This window comes from Prinia subflava, chromosome 6 (assembly GCF_021018805.1).
Source record: "Prinia subflava isolate CZ2003 ecotype Zambia chromosome 6, Cam_Psub_1.2, whole genome shotgun sequence".
Taxonomy (NCBI): domain Eukaryota; kingdom Metazoa; phylum Chordata; class Aves; order Passeriformes; family Cisticolidae; genus Prinia; species Prinia subflava.
Genome location: NC_086252.1, coordinates 13126308 through 13145434, shown reverse-complemented (window position 1 = coordinate 13145434; position 19127 = coordinate 13126308). Strand labels below are relative to the sequence as shown.

The window sequence follows — 19127 nt, the reverse complement described above, 5'->3', positions numbered from 1 at the left end:
AACAACAGCCTGAAAGGAGAGTGTAGCCAGGTGAGGGTTGGTTTCTTTTCCAGGCAACCAGCAACAGGACAAGAGGACAGAGTCTTAAGCTGAGCCTGGGGAGGTCTAGGTTGGACACCAGGGAATAGTTCTTCACAGAGAGTGATTAGATACTGGAATGGACTGCCCAGGGAGGCGGCGGAGTCACGGTCCCTGGAGGTGTTTAAAGAACTTAAACATTTAGCGCTATGATCTAGTTGATCTATGGTGGTGTTCAGTCACAGGTGAGACTCGATGATCTCACAGGTCTTTTCCAACCTAATCGATTCTGTGACTGTGGAGAAACACAGGCGGGGGCCGCGGGTTCCTGAGGGGAGCGGGGCGCGCGCTCGGACACGCGCCTCCGCCTCCTCTCAGCCGCTTCCGTGAGCGCTCGCGAGTTTCCGGCCGCCTCGGCCGCGCGCACGGCGGGGGCGGGGGGACCGGGGGGGGGGCGAGCGCGCGCCCCCCCTCCCCCCTGCAGCCCCGCTCGGTGCTTCCCGCGCGGGCCGCCCCGGGGCGGAAGCGCCACTCGCGCCTTCCCGCCGCCCGCTCGGCTCTTTCCGCCTCCCCCTCCGGGGCTCTTCGTTCGTTTCCGCGGCCGCTCGGCTCTTTCCGCGGAGGCCGGCGGCGCGCTCGGCCGTTCCCGCCGCCTGGCGGGCGCTCGGCGCTTTCCGTGAGCGCTCGGCGGTTTCCGTGCGGGGCCGGGCGCGCTCGGCGCTTGCTCCCTGGCTGGCGCTCCTCAGTCGGCCGCTGCCTGCCTGTCGCCGGGCTGGGAGCGCCTGTGTGTGTGAGTGACGCGGCGGAGGTGTAGTTTGACGCGGTGTGTTACGTGGGGGAGAGAATAAAACTGCGGCGAGATCCCAGGCGCGAACGAAAGCAGTGACGGAGCAGCCTGGTAACCGGTAAGAGGAGGACGGCGCCCAGCAAACAGGGGCGGGGGGGAGGGAAGGAAATGGAGCCCGGCGGGGACCAGGGGAGCCGCCGGGCGGCAGGACGCGGGGGCCCGGCCGCGCACCGCCCGCGGGAGGGGCGCCCGCCTTAAAGATGGAGCCGAGCCCTGCAACATCCCCGCCGCCGCCGCGCCGCGAACAAAGGATAATGGCGGATGGGAGCCGGCCCGGCGGCGGCCGCCACGGCCGGGCGGCGGCGGCTCTGTCGGCAGCCAGCGGCGGCGCTCAGCGCGGCGGGGAAGGGGCACCGCGCCCCCCGGCTCCCGGAGGAGGCGGCGGAGGACGACGACGAGGGGGAGCGGCGGCGGCGCCGGGGGGCGGCTGCGCTCCCGCCCGCGCCCCCTCCCCGCCCTGCCGTGTGCGCTCCGGCTCTCGCTCCTCCGCTGCCGCCCCCCGGCCCCGCCGGGCTCCGGGGACCCTCCCGCGGGGCCGCCGCGGCCCCCGCGCCCGCCGGAGTTCCGCTTCCCCGGCGCCCCGAGCGCGCTGTACGGATAAACAAACAGACTCCCGCCGTGATGGACACGAGTGCGTGGGGCGCTCCCCGGCTCTGTAACGAGAAGCTTTTAATAAAATCTGTGCTCGGAAGCCGGGGCAGCGCTTGGTCTGGTGGTTCGCTGTTGCTCGGTCTCCGGGAGGCCGCGCCGGGCAGTGGTGCCGGTCACCCAACACCGCGCTCCGGGCGGGACCCGCGGGCAGAGCCCGAGCCCGGCGCGCAGGTCACGTAACAGGGATACGGCTCCCTCTTGCCGTGCTGCTTCTCCCCTGGTAGTATTTTTAACCCAAAGTGAACTTGAGCCAGGCTGCGGCTGGTAAATCTCGGTTTGGGATTTGCTTTTGCCAGTTTTCCACAGACTTGGGTGCTGCACAGCGAACAGGATATGACCTCTATCCCAGCTTCACTAGCAAATGTCAGCTTAAATGCCTTTTTCTGCCTTATGCCAGCCTTGCCTTGCTGCACCTGAGGGCCTTTTCCCCCTCTTTTCTTGCCTAGTATAGAAGACACTGTTTTGACTTTGTTCTACTTACAAATCCTGGATATCTGCAATTTTGTGTTACCGTTGTAAGCAAAAAACAACGTGGCAGACTGAAAAAACTTTTTAAGCAAAGATTGTTACACCTCTTAAGTGTGTACAAGGATAAAAAGTTTTAAATAATGGTCACATGATTTTTCTTCATGAAACACTTTTAAAATTTTTATTTCTTCCTCCTAAATATTGGAATGCCTGCTCACAATCAGGAATAACACCTGACGGTTTTTTTCCCCTGGGGTTAGAAACATGTTTCCTATTTCTTAAATAAAAGACCAGAGACTTCTTAGAAATATCATGTATCTCTGTTTTGTCCCATTCTGACCACCACTAAACACTATTTTAGAATGTAGGAATTTTGAGACTCTACTTGAATCCTTTCTTCCTTGTATCAACAGATGTGGATTTATACAGTAAAATACAAAGTCACTGAAATAGGTTTTGTTCAAAATGGATATTTGTGAGTTACATGTATACTTCCTTGTATGTGAAGTTCTGTTTTCTGTCACTTCCACCACTTCTTTTAAAATGAAGCCCAAAGATGCTCTACATCACTTCACTGTATAGTACCAACATGAAAAGAGGGTTTCTAAACTTCTAATTGATTAATAGACATCCGAGGACCTCAATAAGCAATGTAGCTGTTGATAGTGATTAAAGAGAGTGTATTTGTTGGTGTATTTCATTCATTCCTGGTTTGATGGAATAGGCACTACATTTTAAATACAAAAATGGGACAGAAAATCCCTGCTGGTTGTTTTTTGTAGTTTCAGAAAACCATTTTATTTTATTGTTTCACAATAGAGTGGAAGACTCTCAGATCCATATTTTCAAACACAGATCTTTTAATTTCCTTACCAGCTTTGTCCCCTCACAGGTCAGAGAGAAAAGGGAGCAGAGAGGTGATTGTGTATTTGCTAAGCATCACTTACAGGTGACCTAAAATGAGATCGTTGCATGTAGTAAAGCAGAGTGTAATCATTTTTAATGCTTTAATTTAGTTGAGAGAACACCAGTATTCAGATTTGTACTCTCAGTAAAGTGTTTGGATCTGCACTGAGCAGTCTGCATCTAATTTATTTTTTTTCTCATAGGTGTGCCTACTACTCTGGGTAAAAAAGGTAACAAACCAAAGTAAACAAAAAAATCCAACACAAAAACCACCACAAAGGTCTAAAAGGGGGAGAGGGGTTTGCTGATACAGAAAATTTAAAGACATCTCATTTAGACTGTCAAGCCATCAATCTATCTGTTTCTTGGAAACCTGCACCAGCACAGCTATTGCTATACAAAATCTGTGGCTCTTACTCTGCAGAGTAGCTGTTCTGCTGCAGAGAGGAGCAGCCTCTTCCTGCCTAAGTGCAGCTACAGCTCTGTAGGTGCACATTTTGTTAGGAGACAAGGCCCCAGCTCGGAATTTCTGTTGGCACCGTTCTGAAACAAATGGGATATTCACACTTCATCTCTATTTTTGGATCTCTGGAAGCAAGTGGAGATCAGTTACTCATGCCACACTTCTCAAGGCTTTTGTGCAGTGAGAAGGCTGTGTTAGCTTTCTGCCACTAATCTAACTAAAGTTAGTTTCATGGGACGTGACAGCAATCCTCATCTACAGAAGCAGCCCTCCCCAATCTCGTTTGAGCTCTCTGGTACCCTGCCCACATACAGCTGAAGTTCATGACAAGGCAGTGATTTTTTAATTTTTTTTTTACTGAATCAAAAATTGTGTTGCCTCATCTGCAGTCTGTGAGGTCATATTTTGTAGTGATTATGAAAACCTGAACAGCCTACCATTAATGATCTATGTACATCTCCCAGCATGAAGGCATTGATACCTACTCTGTTCTTCAGAGCTTTTAGATCACTTGATTGTACTGCAAGTAAAAAAGGTGAGTGAGAATGAATACAACACCTTCCACGTTTCCATATTTCTATAACAGCCTTGTCAGCTGCACAGGAGGTGAGAATGTGCCAGGCTCTAGTTGGCCTTTCAGGTAAAAAAAAGCACTTGAAAACAGCCAAGGATTCTCTGCTGCTGTTTTCGTCTGGCAGTTCTGGATTTACAGTATTATGTGTCAAGTGGAAAGAATAGAAAACTCATTGTTGGAAGAGCCACTTTAAGGTGAGAGGATAAAGAATTTGGAGGAAGCATGTTCCTGTTTGGATGCATGTATATAGTTTACCTATCATATGTACATACACACAAGTTTAAAGCAGCACTGATACTTGTTAGTTAATTGCAGTGATTTTTGAGTAAAGAGCAGAGAGGTACTGGATATTATCCTAAGATAATAAACATTCCTATTTTTGTACTGAGAATTTTGTGAGAGTTGATACTTGTAAAAAAGAGTTGATACTTTGTTTAAAAAAATAAAAAAAAAGGCCTTTAGGTGAAAGATGGAAAAATAGTTCTGAAGATAGGAGAGTCCTGCCAATTGCTCTTCTGGATTTTGTTAATTTTCAGTTGTTCTCTAACAGGACACTACACTGGCTACATAAAACACAGTTGCAGGAAGCCTCACAGTGGACTATTTTGAAGCTACCTTAGTGCAGGAACCTGAAATAAAAATCTATGTCTTTGATGCTTTCACACTTTTTGGAGAGGAGAGTTAAAGTGATCTGTAAAAATCTCTGATCTAAGTGTTCAGTAATAGCCTGTTTAGTCAATGAGGTTATCAGGAAAACTCCTTTTCCCTGCACATGGCAGAACTAAAGCTGGGCTGTATTTTCTTCTTTAGGCAGAAACTTTGTTAGATAGATTTCTAAACTTACAAAAGAGCAGGTAGCCTAAGAAATCCAGGAATTCTTGAAGCTTATTTACTGGCTGATGAACTGAAACCAGAGTTCCTCATAGCATTTTTGGGTAGTAATACTGGCCAAACCATCTTCCATGTCATTTTCATTGCACTTGCACAAATGCTTGGACTACTGCATGGGGAAATGCTCCAGGTATTTGAGAGGTGTGGAGCCTGGTTCCTTTTCATCTGGGTCATTCCCCCCGTGACTGCTGCATGCCTGCAGCTGTACCAGCATGATCAGGGGAAGGGATGGGGCTGGAATGAGCAGGGAGATAAGGGCAGCTCAAGCAGCTATGCTGCTAAATGAGAACGTGCAGCCTATGTAACAATTTTTAAATTATGGCTGTGTTTATAACTAAGTTGGAGGACATAGATCCTGCTGGGGTTCTTCTTGCCACAGAGCTGGATCATTCAGCTAAGTCTAAGTTCTTACATGTGCTAGCCATGGGCAAATGAACATGAGCAACAGCTGTTCCCAAACTCAATATCATATATTAAACTGATTTGTTGTGCTGCTTATTTACTTGTCTTGAACACCTTTTGTGTATGTCTTTTTAGCAAGTTCTCTGCATTTCCTTTCCTTCCTTTTTTTTTTATTCTTCACATTTTAAGTTCGCCTGTTGCTTTTCACTGCAGCTCTTTGCTGCAATATTTTAATCAGCTTTTCAGAAACTGCAACCCCCTGAGACATTTTGGGTCCAATATTTTACATGCACTTTTTTTACAGGTGCTACCCTAAATCTCTCATTCTCTATGCTGTTCCAGTATCCATTGGATTTTACTTTACCTTGCACCTTTCCTGGGGCTTGAATGTCAAAATCTCTTCCCATCTGTAAAATCTCTCTCATCATCTTTTACACCCCATTAAATAATGGATGGGAGGCATTATTTTCTTGCCTTTTTTTTCTGATGACACATCATCTGGCTGTGTGTAGCTGGCCTGCCCTCAAAATCCACTGGTGCCTGTCCATTGCTCCAAGTAGCATACAGTAACAGGATATGTAAATTTACACATTTCTGGGTGGTAGTGAGCTCTTTCTCTTAAAAAAAAAGCCTAGGGCGTTACTGTAGGTGTAGGAACCCTGCCCTCTTTGTGAAACTCATCCAAATTTTCCTTTTGTGCTGATACGAAAATTCTGGGGAGATAAAAAGAGAGGGAAGGTGTAAAAAAGGGTACTGTGTACTGATGCCACAGTATAACCAATAAAAGTAATCTGTTGCTGTGGTTTTGTCCAAGCTGATAGATTTGTATGTGGCTCTCAGGAGACAGAGGTCTTGCTCTCTCCCTCCTGCTCCTGGTTATGTGGTGTTGGACCATCCCTTTACATTGTCTGTAGTGTTGATTGTATATAAAACATAATAACCCAGTTCAAATTACTAACCCAGGAGAGAACTGTGCTTTTTTAGTAGATAATTTTCTCCTGCATGAGTGAGTTGAATTGGTCGGCGATTGAGATGCTGTTAGCACAAACACCGGTGAAGATTTGCAGTGATGGTAGGGGAAGGAAGGAGGGGGACACAACTTTCTCCATTCAGCAGCAGAGAGCTGTGTCAGCAGACCCATCTTGGGGAATGGCAGCATATCCATGACTTGGAGTGAAAGAAGGAAGAGTTGGACTCTGTCCGTAGCGATCAGAGCCCACATGAGTTTGTCTTCACAGCTAGGAAAGCTTAGAACACAGTAAGTCGAAAAATAACAACAACTAAAAACCAACTAGGAAAGTTTCTTGTTTGAAAAACCTGGTAATACCTGTGTGATTGAACTAACTACTCCTTATCAGAGGCAGATTTCAGTCATCTCAAGAGGTTAGATCAGTGTACCTCTTAGGTACTTTTCATTATGAGGAGCCCAGTCAGCAGGGGAGAATTATATATAATTGTTATTTTTTATATATATATATATATATCTAATGAAGCCCAGGCTGAAATATGAAGCTCCAGAAGGGTCCAGGTCCAGCACTTGGGTGCACATCCTGTCAGTTGGCCCCAGGCACCTGGGCAGTCAGCTGGCTGTAGTGTCACTGTTGCTACAAACTGATAAATGCCTTGGCCTGTCTTCTGGATTGTAAAATAATTAATGGTGGCTGAAACTCCTGGCCTGGAAGTTGTAGTGCAAAGTTAATGTGCCATGTGTAACCAGTGCACATTATCCTGGACTGTGGAGAGGAAGAAGTGTTACGTGCTGCAAATAGCTGCTTTGTCAGCAACGTAGCTGTTTGAAAAATACACCTCTGCCCAATCCTCAGAAAGCTAATGTTGGTTATATAAAAAATACTCAACCTGTTTCCAGCCTCCCACTCTTAACCAGAGTGATCACAACAGTAATCAAATTGCAGAATAGAGGAGGTTTTTTCAGCATCTTTGTTGGCTTCCCACAGTCTTGAGAGATCTATACCCATGATTTGATCTACCTGTTTACAGTCCTGGCTGCAGCAGGGTAGACTGTGCTCCACCTTCCCTCTTCCTGCTCCTATTCCTGTGCCAGTAGCACAGTACAGCTGCTGGTGAACTGGATCAGAGAACTGCTCCAGGCTAGAAGTTGGTTGTGTTTCCTTGTCTGTAGTGCAAATTGGTTGCCCAGTCCCATTTACTAGACAGCTTCACAGACAAGTGTAAAGGTGTAAATAAGAAAGAATTTAGAGGAAACCAGAGCCTGAGCTGGCAGTGCTGCCAGCAGAAATGCTTGCAAGATTGTAGCTGCAGGAAGCAGAATGGAGATTTTTCTTTTGAGTGCAACACATTGAGGTAAAACATGGATTCTGTTTCTTTCTCTTGGCCTTTCTGGTTCATCAGTGGCTCCTGTTGCTTACTCTGGGTCATTGCAGACCTTCAGCCTTACCAGCAAATCACATTCTTGTTCCATGGGGGCAGTCATGTTGCTCACAGGTAATGGAGATCTTGAACTCCTGTTAAGTATTTGAGAAACATTACTCTTTCTTTGGAGATTATGCTTTTGCAGAGTAGATCTACCTGGCAGGAATATCAGTGACCTTTCTCCTTTAAAAGGCTCTCCTGCACTGCCCAGGCAAATTTTAAAAATACATGAAAAGTAAACTAGAATCCACTTGGTTGATAACGTTAATCAGAATTATTTTACTACAAAGTTTGATCACTTGCATTTCATTTGGTTTTTAAGAGAGAGGCTTGGTCATAGATTTAATTTTGGTGCATTAAGCAACATCATCTGATGATGCTTCAGGACTAGTGCTAATTGACCAAGCAACAATGTTTTCAATGAAACTAGTAAAGCCAGAGCAATTTTAGGATTTAAAAGTATTTCCAAGTCTAAGCTGTGGTTTAAAGCCTAGATCTTTTGGTTTTAATGTTGCCATTAATTTTGTGAATAGGATGCATTCAGAAATTTAACAAGGGCAAGGTTTGTAAGGAAGTGCTGTTTTTCTTGGGCATACTTAGGCATACTCTACTCTAGCACTCCAACCTCAGAAAGAATTCAAAGATTTTCACTTCCTGGAGGGCATTGAAGCAAAGAATATTTTACATTGCCTGTTAAAAATAAAACGAAGCTATTAAATAATAAAAAACCACCCCCAAACTATGTTGCTTTTAAAGATATGGGTGGGGTTTTTTTTCTGGGATTTGACTTGATATTTGGTAATTGTCAGCTTTGTATTAATAACTCAGTCTTACTTGCAGGTGAACATTTCTAAAGATACTTAATAATAAAACAGTGAAAGCGTTGGTCTGAAACATCCATTTTGTTGTGGTTTTTTTTCTGAACTCAATGGTAATGTAGTGGTTTTTTAATCAAGACTTTCCAATATTTACCAAGTTGCATAACTTCATGCTTTTATACTATGGGTTGAACTCTAGAAATATCACATACATTCCAAGCATCAATCACAGTGGGTACTGTTTGTTTAAAGAGTTCCTGTCTGTCAAGCTTGAAGTGTAAATATCTGAAGTGACATCTTTTATGAATTGATGCTTTAGCCACTGACATTCAGAAGTGAGTTAGGGACATTAGCTGTGGAGCTGTCCCTTCTCACCAACAGACAAAATCTCAGGAGATACAAATTCTACCTAAAATTCTCATATGAAGTTTAACTGTGCATCTTACAAATATCTGAAACTCCATGCTTGCCCTAAATTCCCCAACTGATTTGAGAGTTCTCTGCAATAGAAGAATGATGTGAAAACAAGTGTGATACATGTCACTTTGGGATTCCAGTATCTGACCCTTTTCAGTGTACAGTATTTTGCTGAGGCAACCTACATTATTTAAACCTCAGGATTATGATGATGATGGTGATGATGATTACTATTATTATTACAAATGGATTATAAAATTCAAGTCTCTAACATTTGAGACCATACAAAAAACTTAAAACACTGATGAGGAGTTGCTCTCCTTCATTATAGGGTAGAAAAGGAAACATTTACTTTATTAATGGGAAAGTCCCCTGAATATCTGGGACTTCCCAGAAGATCTGAGTTTCAGAATATAAATTTACATTCAAATTACTTTAGAATGACATATTTAATCAGTGTGATCTCTAAGAGCCTTTGGTTCAATCTTACAGTCCTCTATTCTGATAAATTGCATATGTCTATTAATATTTTCACACTGTAAAATTAACAGAGACTCTGAAAACATTTCTTTGGAATAAAAAGATTTCAGGTAATAATAAAGACATTTATGTGGTTCTCTGGCTTTATCACATTATTCCATTAAATCATTCCTGGTATGTAATTTAAATTAATACAATTAAGGAAACACCTATATGGAGGTGATTCCTTTTTCTCTTACAGATCTGAGATTACTACATACTGTGTTTTTGACCCTTGGGCTTGGAGCACTCAGGTTAACCACTGATGTAGGCCTATGTAATGCTCTGGTTTTCATTTGTATCTTTTTATAAGTTTTTCCTGATTTGCTCAGAGCACCAAAAGAGAGCTGGCTGGTCTGTATAGTTTCAAAGTAGCTTCAGCCTTGCTCATGTAAGCATTTGTCACAGTCCCAGTGACTGAGCTTGTGGATTTCCCTAGCACATCTCTAGAGCGCAGCCTGTGCAGGAGGCAGTCAGATATTTAATACCCTTGTCCTAACAACATCTTAGTTCCTCTCTTTGGGAGAGTGACTCTGCTGAGCAGTCAGTCATTGCCCCTGTAGTTGTTTGCTGAGAACAAGTTTCAGTAGTTCCCTCACCTCACAGATAACTATTTAATAAAAATCTGTAGAGGCTCTTCCTACAGAGTTACGGGCTGCCACAGGCTTGGAATTACAACAGTTCTTCCAGCTGCCTCAGACCTGGAACTTTTAAAGGTTGCTTGGCAAGTGGACAAGGATCCTTACAACATATGAAAAGGTTGTCAAAATACGTCATGCAGCATTTAGGTGATTCTTAAAGATCTGTCAGAATGAATGGTGAGGCAGTAAAAGACCATGAAACATAGAAATGCATATGGAGGAGAACAAATGTAATATTCATCTGAATGACTGGCGGCTCAGGTGGAAATCTCAAGTGCTGACAGCTCTATCCAGTGGAAAAAAAAGAACACATGCACCCTCTTTTAGATGGATCTTAACCTTGCTAACTTGACATCATTTTCTGCTCTGAATACTCCTTTAATTATTGTAGTAATAGTCCTATTTTCTCCCTGTCAGTGGGAAAGGAGATGGTCTCTGACCGCTAGCAGAATAAGCTCTCCTTTCTGTCAGTCTGGGCTGCCTTAGCTCTTCTGCTGGAACACCTCCACATGTCTGTGTTTGCTGTGAAAGGAAGTGGCTCAAAATGTTCTGCTGGTTGACCAGTACAGCAGGGTAAATTATTTATTTGGCATATCTAGATACCTTGGTGGTAGGAAAGAACTGTTTCTGGATTGCTCACTGTCAGCCAGGTACAACCTGCCTCCTTACGAGCTGCTTCAGTGTGGCACTGAGCCCGAGCTATCAGCCCATGCTAAGAGCAGGGTGTACCAGCTCGGGCACAGGGCCTCCGTAGCAGAAAAGGTGTTAGTTTATTGTACCCACCTCTGTACTCCTCTTGCCTGGGGTCAGGCTGCAGTAATAGGCTTTTAGATGGGTGCTGTTTCTATCCAGCAAGCTTTCACCCTGGGCTGAGCAGAACTCCCTCACTGGTCATAGTACAGATGTAATCACGTCATCCTTTTTAAATAAAAACTGCCATCAGACTAGTGTGCAGTTACAGTTCAGCACTGAATTGAGAAGGGCAAATATGAGAAGTGGCTGGCTTCAGGTAGCTGCCCTCATTTGGGCTGAGGGCAGCTTCAAATCCCATGGAATCATGGATCCCTCTCTTCTCCATCCACAGCTGTTTCAGTCAAAGGTAAAATGAGAATTTTATTAGGGATAGAAATTAAATCTCATCACGAGTGGCTGTGCTCATTATTGTCTTACTGGGCCTGTACCAATTGCAAAGAGCCTGTTCCTGGAGTTGTGTGTATTCAGCAGGAGCATTAGCTCCCCAACAGAATAATAAAAAATCATTTGGTGCCTATATTTTATATTGCATTAAAGATGTCTGCCTACAAATGGTACTGTTCAGATACGATGTTGGGATGGATTTTATTAAGTAACCAGGAGCTAGGTGTAATGAGGTGAGCCACAGTACTTCCAGCAGTCACAGGGAGAAAAGAGGCATGTATTTTGGCAATTCCATGTGGTATCATTTTTGAGAAAGGAAAGCTTTTATAGTTGGTAGGCATTGCAAGAAATCTGCGTAGATTGAAAATTAGGTGAATTTTATGTCCTACAAATAATGTCAGAGAACAGATGCTAAGCTGTAGTAAAGGGCAGTCAGTGTGTAAGTAACTAAAATGCATAAAAATTGGCAATGAATGTCTTAAGAATGACAAAATGGGCAGAGTTTTCAGAAATCTCTGTGAATACATTGAATATGTTGGCCAGGACATTCTTAAAATGCCACTTCTCTAAAGTTCAGTTTGCAGATATCTTCTGGTGGGTTTGGGATTTTTTGACTCCATTAATAAAGGTGCTTATAGTTATCACAACTCTGTTCTGCGTGTTGAGGATCAGAGACTTAAAGCATGTGAATTAGTCTTTTAATACCCTAAGTGCTTTCAATAGGAGCGCAGAGCATTTATAAATAGAACATATTTATGGATTATGTTTTCAATAGTAATAATAGTTACTTAATGACTTTGTAACCTTCCTGGGATTTGTTTTGACATTTTGTTTTTTCTGAATGAAGTCTGGCAGTGTCTTGGGGGCATTTCTAAACAGGGAGGGGATAAAACACTGGAGAGTCATTTGTTTGCTTTTCACTGTTAATGCCATAGGAAGTGCTTGCTCTGGTGTCTCCCCTTGGGTGCTTCTGTTGGGCTGTGCTCATGTATTCACATAAGACTTATCCCAACTATTAGATAAGATTAGTAGAAAGAGGTGTGGAGGGTTTTTTTTTTTATTTATAATTTCTATTGAACAAAAAAAGGCAGTATAGGTTAAACTTGAATTAAATTATGTGTGTTTACCAAATACTTGCTGGATGCTTTTGTATTTATTTGTGTAATTTGTGATACAAGAAACTAGTTGCAGAGCCTTTTTTCCTTTTAGAATGCTTAAAGGCAGAAACACTAGATACTAGTACAATGCCAGGAGTATGGAGTCAAATCAGGAGGATACAACAGTGAAGAGTGTTTAAGCAACTTTCACTCATACACCTTACCTGTGCCTACCTATTCACCATCTGCTCGGTAAATGTCAGCTTGCTTGAGTGATGCCAATAGAGAACAAAATCTAGAGGAGATTGCTGGTTTGGGTGCTCACCACTGTAGCTGTGAGATTACATTTTTGGTGTTCTGCCCTTGAGTTAAAATCTTCCACTGCATTTTCTTTAGTAAAACAGAGGTTGAGCATGCAATGCAAATAATTTTCAATATTTTTATCACTCATATCTCTAAATCTGGTAAGTGTGAGAAATTTTCACTGACTCCAGAAGTGTTACAAAAAGTTTCGATGAGAAAGTCACGAGCCAGAAAAGTTTGATAATTTTAATTAGGAGTCCTGGTTGCGTTTCTTCTGTGTCCTCTAAGAAAATACTACCTCGTTCACATCTCTTGCAGTGGCTCTTACAGGCTGTATTCAGTCAGCAGAGAGTTTTTAGACACTGCTCTGAGTGTCACATTGGTGGAGACAGAGGGTGGGACTACATTCTATTGATGGAATGATTCTGCTTTGTGCGAGGTATTTTTACAGTTAGATTAAATTTTTCTTGTATGTTCAAGACGAAATACTTCAGTGACAAGAAGATTTTTTTTCCAGCTTTTTATTCTTCAGTTTGCATGACAAATTGCAGATTATTTGCAGAACACAATCTGAAGATTGTTCTTAGTTTTTGGCATTTTTACTGGCATTGGTGGTTATGGCCATTCTTTGATTTCCACTTGGTTTGCCTGGCCTTTGGGCTTCCCTGACCCAGAAGCTGGTGTGATCATCAAATGGCTTTGTGGAGAATCCATTCTGTGGAGTGGTAAAAGGTTGATTTCAGATGAAGCAGCAAACGTAGGTTATGTTCACAGTATGACACAGGCTGGTCACCCAAGGGAGAGGACACAGGGAGCAAATATCCAGGAGCAGTGGCAGTGCCAGCTTGGGATGACAAATAAGCTGTGGTATAAATTGCAATTCTTGTGCCAACCCACTATAGTCATTAGTGACATAGGGAGATAATTATGGGTCTGTCTTGTCCTGTTAAGCATTTATTACTGGTTATTTGAAGTCCCATGTGATAGCTGTAAATAAAATTATTTTTCTCTGAACATTTTCGGTCTGGCAGCCGCTGAATGGAATTCATAAAGTGGCTGTTGAGCTGTGGCTAAAAGGGCTGCCACTCTGCAAGGTGACAGTGGAAATGTTTACAGATTGCAGGTCAATGTTCTCAGCTTTATGCTGGAAGTGTGAAAACAATTGTGTACCAGGGTGGTGTTTGATGATCTTCTCAGTGCTTTCATGGTGGATCTGTAAAGCTACATGCATTAAATACAGAATGAGTCAAATTCCTGAACTTTGGATACTGGAGCTGTGCTTGCTTCCTGATCAATTGTACTGGCACTGCTGTGAATACAGGGCTTGAGAAACAGGCATTGCCTCAATCCCCTCCCTCAGCTGCTGTGGTCCTTCACTGCCGTGAGCAGCTGGGTGACCGGATAGTGCCCTGGATCAGGAGCCTCAAGTGGCAGTAGAGTGACCTCTGAGGGTGTTGGGTGAGCAGATGACTGGGTGTGGTACAAGTCAGGCTCAGAATGGGCATGAGTCTGTTGGGTCTATGCTCTGCACTGTTTCTGGAGACAGCTGGTTTTCTTCGAAGTCTGTGTGTATACTTCAATAAAGTAAATCCAGAAGTCAGAGGAGGATTCCTCACAGGTGTCACTTGGTGACGCTGTGCTTGCTGGGGAGCAGGTGTGACAGTACCTGCGAGGCGTAAAGCGAGCCGTGTTTCATGGAGGTGCAGTTATATCCTACGGGCAGTGACTGTCACTGTAACCTTGAACTTCTGACAGCGAATTGCCACCACAGTGCTAGTAAAGAGAGAAAAAAAAGCCTTGCAGGGAGAGGTGCTGTGTTTTACTGTGCCAGCTGTCCAGCTGAAAAACAAAGAAAGGTTTGGGGTATTAAGGACTTTTGCATATGAAAGTGGGTGGGAAGTTTTATCTGCTCTAACAGCCACAGTGTGGTACTTTGGTTCTTGGATTTCGTGGTGTTTGGGAAAGGATCTCCACCTCTCGTTTCTCCAGCCTGCCTTGGGAGACAAAAAGCAGCCTGTCTGCAGAGTAGGAATGCTCCCCGGCCTGTGTGGGCAAGGGGAAACCAAGAAACAGAGCCTAATCTTTAGGAGATGTGCTAAAATTCATGGGGATAAATCAGACAGGAGATTAAAAAAGATTTAGGGAAGCAAAATAGAGCAGGCAGACCACAGATATACCAAGGGGAGGATACTAAAGAGCTAAGGAGATGAGAGGTATTGGAAGACAATATTTTATCCTGACTCTAGGCAGGTGGGAGGGGAGGTAACTAACAGCTCGTACTCTGAATACACAGCATTGATGCTCACTTTAATTAACAGGGATTACAGGAGTTAGCATTACTGGAGCACCTTGTTTAGCATCCTGTCTTCAAGATACTGAAGATCAGTAGGTACCTCAGAAGACTATTGGGACCTGCAAAAATTACAGGGGATATAATCTTCCCCCCTCACAAAAGCATTTATTTGAATTTTTAAAGATTAGAAATCAGTTTAAATCGCGACTCATTAGGTTTTTATCTTCCTTTTGGTTCAGCACTTTTTTGGCATGAAAAAACTGTACTTATTCAACATATTTTTGGATATTCTTTTTACCCAGGTGCCTGTCTAACCCATGTTTAAGTCCTAATCAATGTCTTATCATCTGTAGCATCATTGCTCCATTTATGCAGTACATGAAGCATCTATTTTCATATTTTAATAGATTTTTGATTTTTCATTTTTATACTTTAAAATTTTACATCCTTAAGATTTGCGTACCCTGTTAGTAATTTAAATATATATTTTGAGGTTTTTAAGTATTTTCCTCCTTTCTGGGATAAATAATAAAAACACATCTAGTCTCTTCATAAAACAGGTTTTCTTTGCCCTAAATACTTGCTTTCTCTGAATACCCAAATTCCACAGAACCCATTTTTAATACAGGCTCCCAACCTCTGCACTGTAATCCAGCTGATCTATAGGGTCCAGCTACACAAATATAGTAATTAAAGATTACTCTGTCCCTTATTATTGTTGCAGTCTAACTCTAGCTTTTCTTGTCATAACTGCATGTCAAGGAGAAATCTGAAGTGATCTCTCTGCAGTAGTCCTTTAGCTAAGTGCCCCTTCCAGGTTTATGCAACTAAGGAGACAGGTTTATTTGGATTTTCCTGCAGTGTGTGTAGTTCAGTTGAATTCTGCAACTGTTTGTTTTTAGTAGCATCTATCTTCTGTAGTCATGGTGTAAATTCAGCTGGGACAGTTAGTTATCCTCTGCTGAACTCCTTTCTCCTTGTCTTGATTTAAATAAATAAATAAATGCCCATCTGTCAGCTGAATGTTTCACTGTTTGCCTCTTTGCTTCCAGAGTTTGAGATCATTAGTAAGTCAATTATTAATAAAAAGCATTAGTAAATATAATACTGCTGCCACTTTTGAATAATGGAGAAAGCTGTGTACTACAGTCTCTCATTTAAATCACAAGTTGAACCATCTCCCACCAGGTAGTCCCGTCAGCTTTCTGCTGTTCAGAGTTCATATCCAGGATGTTTTAGGCAAGCAGTCTCTGGTTTTCCAACTCTGGTTGTTAGTAGCTGTTGTTTTCAGTTAGTTCCATTTAGAATACTTGGCTCAATACTGCAGTTACTAATCTTTTCTCAAAGTATGTGCGTGTGGGTGACAAGTGGGAAAGTAGCCTGGAAGCAAGGGAAAAGGAGAAGTGTGCTCCCTTGCCTCCCCATATGCCGTTCATGCCCTGGAGACTTGTTCCCTACTAGGACACTTTTCAGATCCCTGTCTTCAGTTCAAAAGTCCTGGTATGGTGCCTGCCAGGGAAATCAGTGTCAGGGAGCAGGGTGGGCCACTGTGAACAGGACAGGAGGAATAAAAGGAGGGAGTGGCACCACAAGAACAGAAAGATTCTGGGATACACATCAGCAGAGCTTGTCTAGACTAGGGGTACGAAAGCTTAGAAAGGAGGTACAGATTGGCATTCGTTTATATATGTTGGGAGGTTAAGGTTTCAAACTAAACATATTTTTGTCTGTTACACTGTAAATTGCAAGAGCAGGAATTAACCTTGATTTCAGCCGTCATGGCCTTACCCGTGCACACAACGTAGTGTTTATGTTGTGCGTGCATGGCCATCTTGGCAATCTTGATCATACCCATACAAGTTAACAATGTGGGTACCAGTGTCTCTGGAATATGATGCCTTGATGTTCAAAAATCTGATTCCTCTTTTTTTCTCACAGATTACTGTAAAAGGTGGTAGCGAAGCTGTTAGAATTCAAATACTGTAATGTGTAACTGCAGGCTAAATTGGACCAGAGTCCTCAGAACCTGTAAATAACATGCAACTGAGAGCCTGACAAAAAACTACAGGTCATTGGAAACTCACTTAAACTGCATGTGTTAAGATGTAAATCTTGCAGGCAATTTCCTGCATTGCTTGGTTCTTAATGAAATGAGGAAGTTCCTTTTAGGTGTTTGCAATTCATGTTAAGAATTTGATTTCTGAAATGTTGGTGTTGTAGAAGAGGAAGTATCTCAAACAGTTAATCCTTTTGCTGATTACATATGCAAAAGATGATGCAAGTGTGGAATCCAAGCCTGTAAAGACAGAGGACCTTTGCTAAATAGAGTATGAGAGGATTGGAAATTCTTCCTAAGAGAACATTGCATTTATCAGCAGGAATTTGGCAACACATTTACCTTTGTGAACATTGCTAAATACTTGATACTTGCACATTTCATCCATTTCTAATCCAAATTGACTCTGTGCTGGAGTCATAATTTTTATCAGCAAACAAAAGCATTATTAGTTTTGCAATATACTTGGATTTGTAGCTGGGAAGTTGTGCTTTAAAGTCCTTTGGAGAGACTTGGCTGGGAGATGCTGCTGATGTAAAAGCTCTGCTTCTGAAATGGTTCCGATGTCTTTCAGCTTTCACCATGATACGTGCATAGAATTGGGAAAAAGTCGCTGATTTACTTTGGACAAACAGTAAAATGGTAATGGAAATGGTAAAAGTCAGAGGAAAACCTATGGTGGTCTGGGTTGTAGTTTTCAAAATACAGAATACTCAAAAATGAGCATATAGCATGGAGGATGTGAGACTAAGTGTTAAAATATGACTTGTGTGTTAAAGTTGGGATAGAAAACCACTTAAACTGTTGTAATTAAATCTTTAAAAGCTGTTTGGTAATGTGTATTGCAAATACTGATAGTGCATGGGTTTTCTTGTGTGTTTTTTGAAATATGAAACACAACATGGGAAAGACTTGGTTTGTAGCACAGAAATCTTGGCTAGAGAGAAAAGCATAACAAAATTCCACTGCTTAGAATAATTTAATTTACTTTTTTTTTTTTTTAAATGTATGTTTTCTTTTATTGTTAATTTTCTAGGAAAATCAGGTTTATTTTTTTTCCTTCTTTACTGATGTTAGAACTAAATATTTGTTACTTTACATTTCAGTGTTGGCACTCACACAAGCTCATTTGAACGGTCACTTTCAGTAGTAAATATACAGATTCTGATTAATATACACTGACTTACTTTCTTTTGATGTAAGATGTACTTACCACTGTGAAAAGGTGTTTTATCTTTCTTGATTATCAATCGCTTACTGTAAGACATTTCATATTCAGGGTTGAAGTGTGACTGCTGTTTTAGACAGGATAAAACGTATTCCCTTTCCTATAACACTGAGGTATAGTTTGCATTGAAATGCAAGTTTCCCTGACCCTGTGCTTAAAATTAAATGTCTGGAGTGTGAACAAGGTACTGCCACCTGAATTGATGCTTCCAAGTCTTTTCCTCAGGGGGCTGGGAAAGGGAGAGGGCATTTTGCATTTTTCCACCTTTTTCTGCCCTGAGCATCCTCTGCCTTCAGGCCTCTTCCCAAAGCAGAAATGTTCTCGTGGTTGTTTTGGACCAGCTCTGAAGAGAGATGTGCTGCCCTAGGGTAGCCAGAGGCCTGAATAGATTGGGCAGCACAGGGTGGCACATAGAGTAAGTGTTGTGGCTATGTAGGTAATACCTATTATTAATATTTAGTATTTGGAGTTCTGTATAATACAGTAGCATTGCTATATAATTTCCTTGTATTTTGAAGTTCTTTTTCATATCAAATATTTTCATATCAGTACTTAAGAACTGAAAAGTGATTTTCTCAGATCAGTGCAGAATATAACAGGCATTGCACTCTGCCTACGTGCATGGGTTTGGAAGTTATGCAATCTCTTTTTATAGAGTTGTGTGTTCTGGTGATCTAGGTTTGCTCAGTTAGTGTTTAGAAATATCAGTGTATTAGGAGCTGTATATGATAAAAAACTTAGGTCGTGGCAAACTAACATATACCTCTAAATATAAAAACATTTCTGGTAGAGTTCAAGTAGAAATGGCTTCCATCATTTTGTATACTGGCTTTAAAATTACTGAGTGGAAGGGGCTAACTTGCTGTGGCCTAGAGCCATACACAGTGTGGTGATGGAAAGAACTTGCATGGAGATGTTGCATGTTTAGTTCAGGCAAAGCCAACTGAGACGTGAGCGCCCAGCACAGAAACAATTGCTGTTGGATATCTGCAGATTGCAGCTGCGGG

The 19127-nt window shown here is 42.5% G+C and overlaps 1 protein-coding gene across 2 annotated transcripts in view; it reads left to right on the top strand.

Annotated features, from left to right (window-relative positions):
- Window positions 1-427: 427 nt before the first annotated feature.
- The window catches only part of CREB1 (cAMP responsive element binding protein 1), a 40242-nt gene continuing 21542 nt past the window's right edge, over window positions 428-19127 (top strand). The window contains exon 1 of one of the 2 annotated variants that reach the window (XM_063400316.1): window positions 428-923. The gene's annotated coding sequence lies outside the window, so the exon portion shown is untranslated. The remainder of the gene's footprint in view (window positions 924-19127) is intronic. The other variant, XM_063400315.1, reaches the window with a different exon arrangement.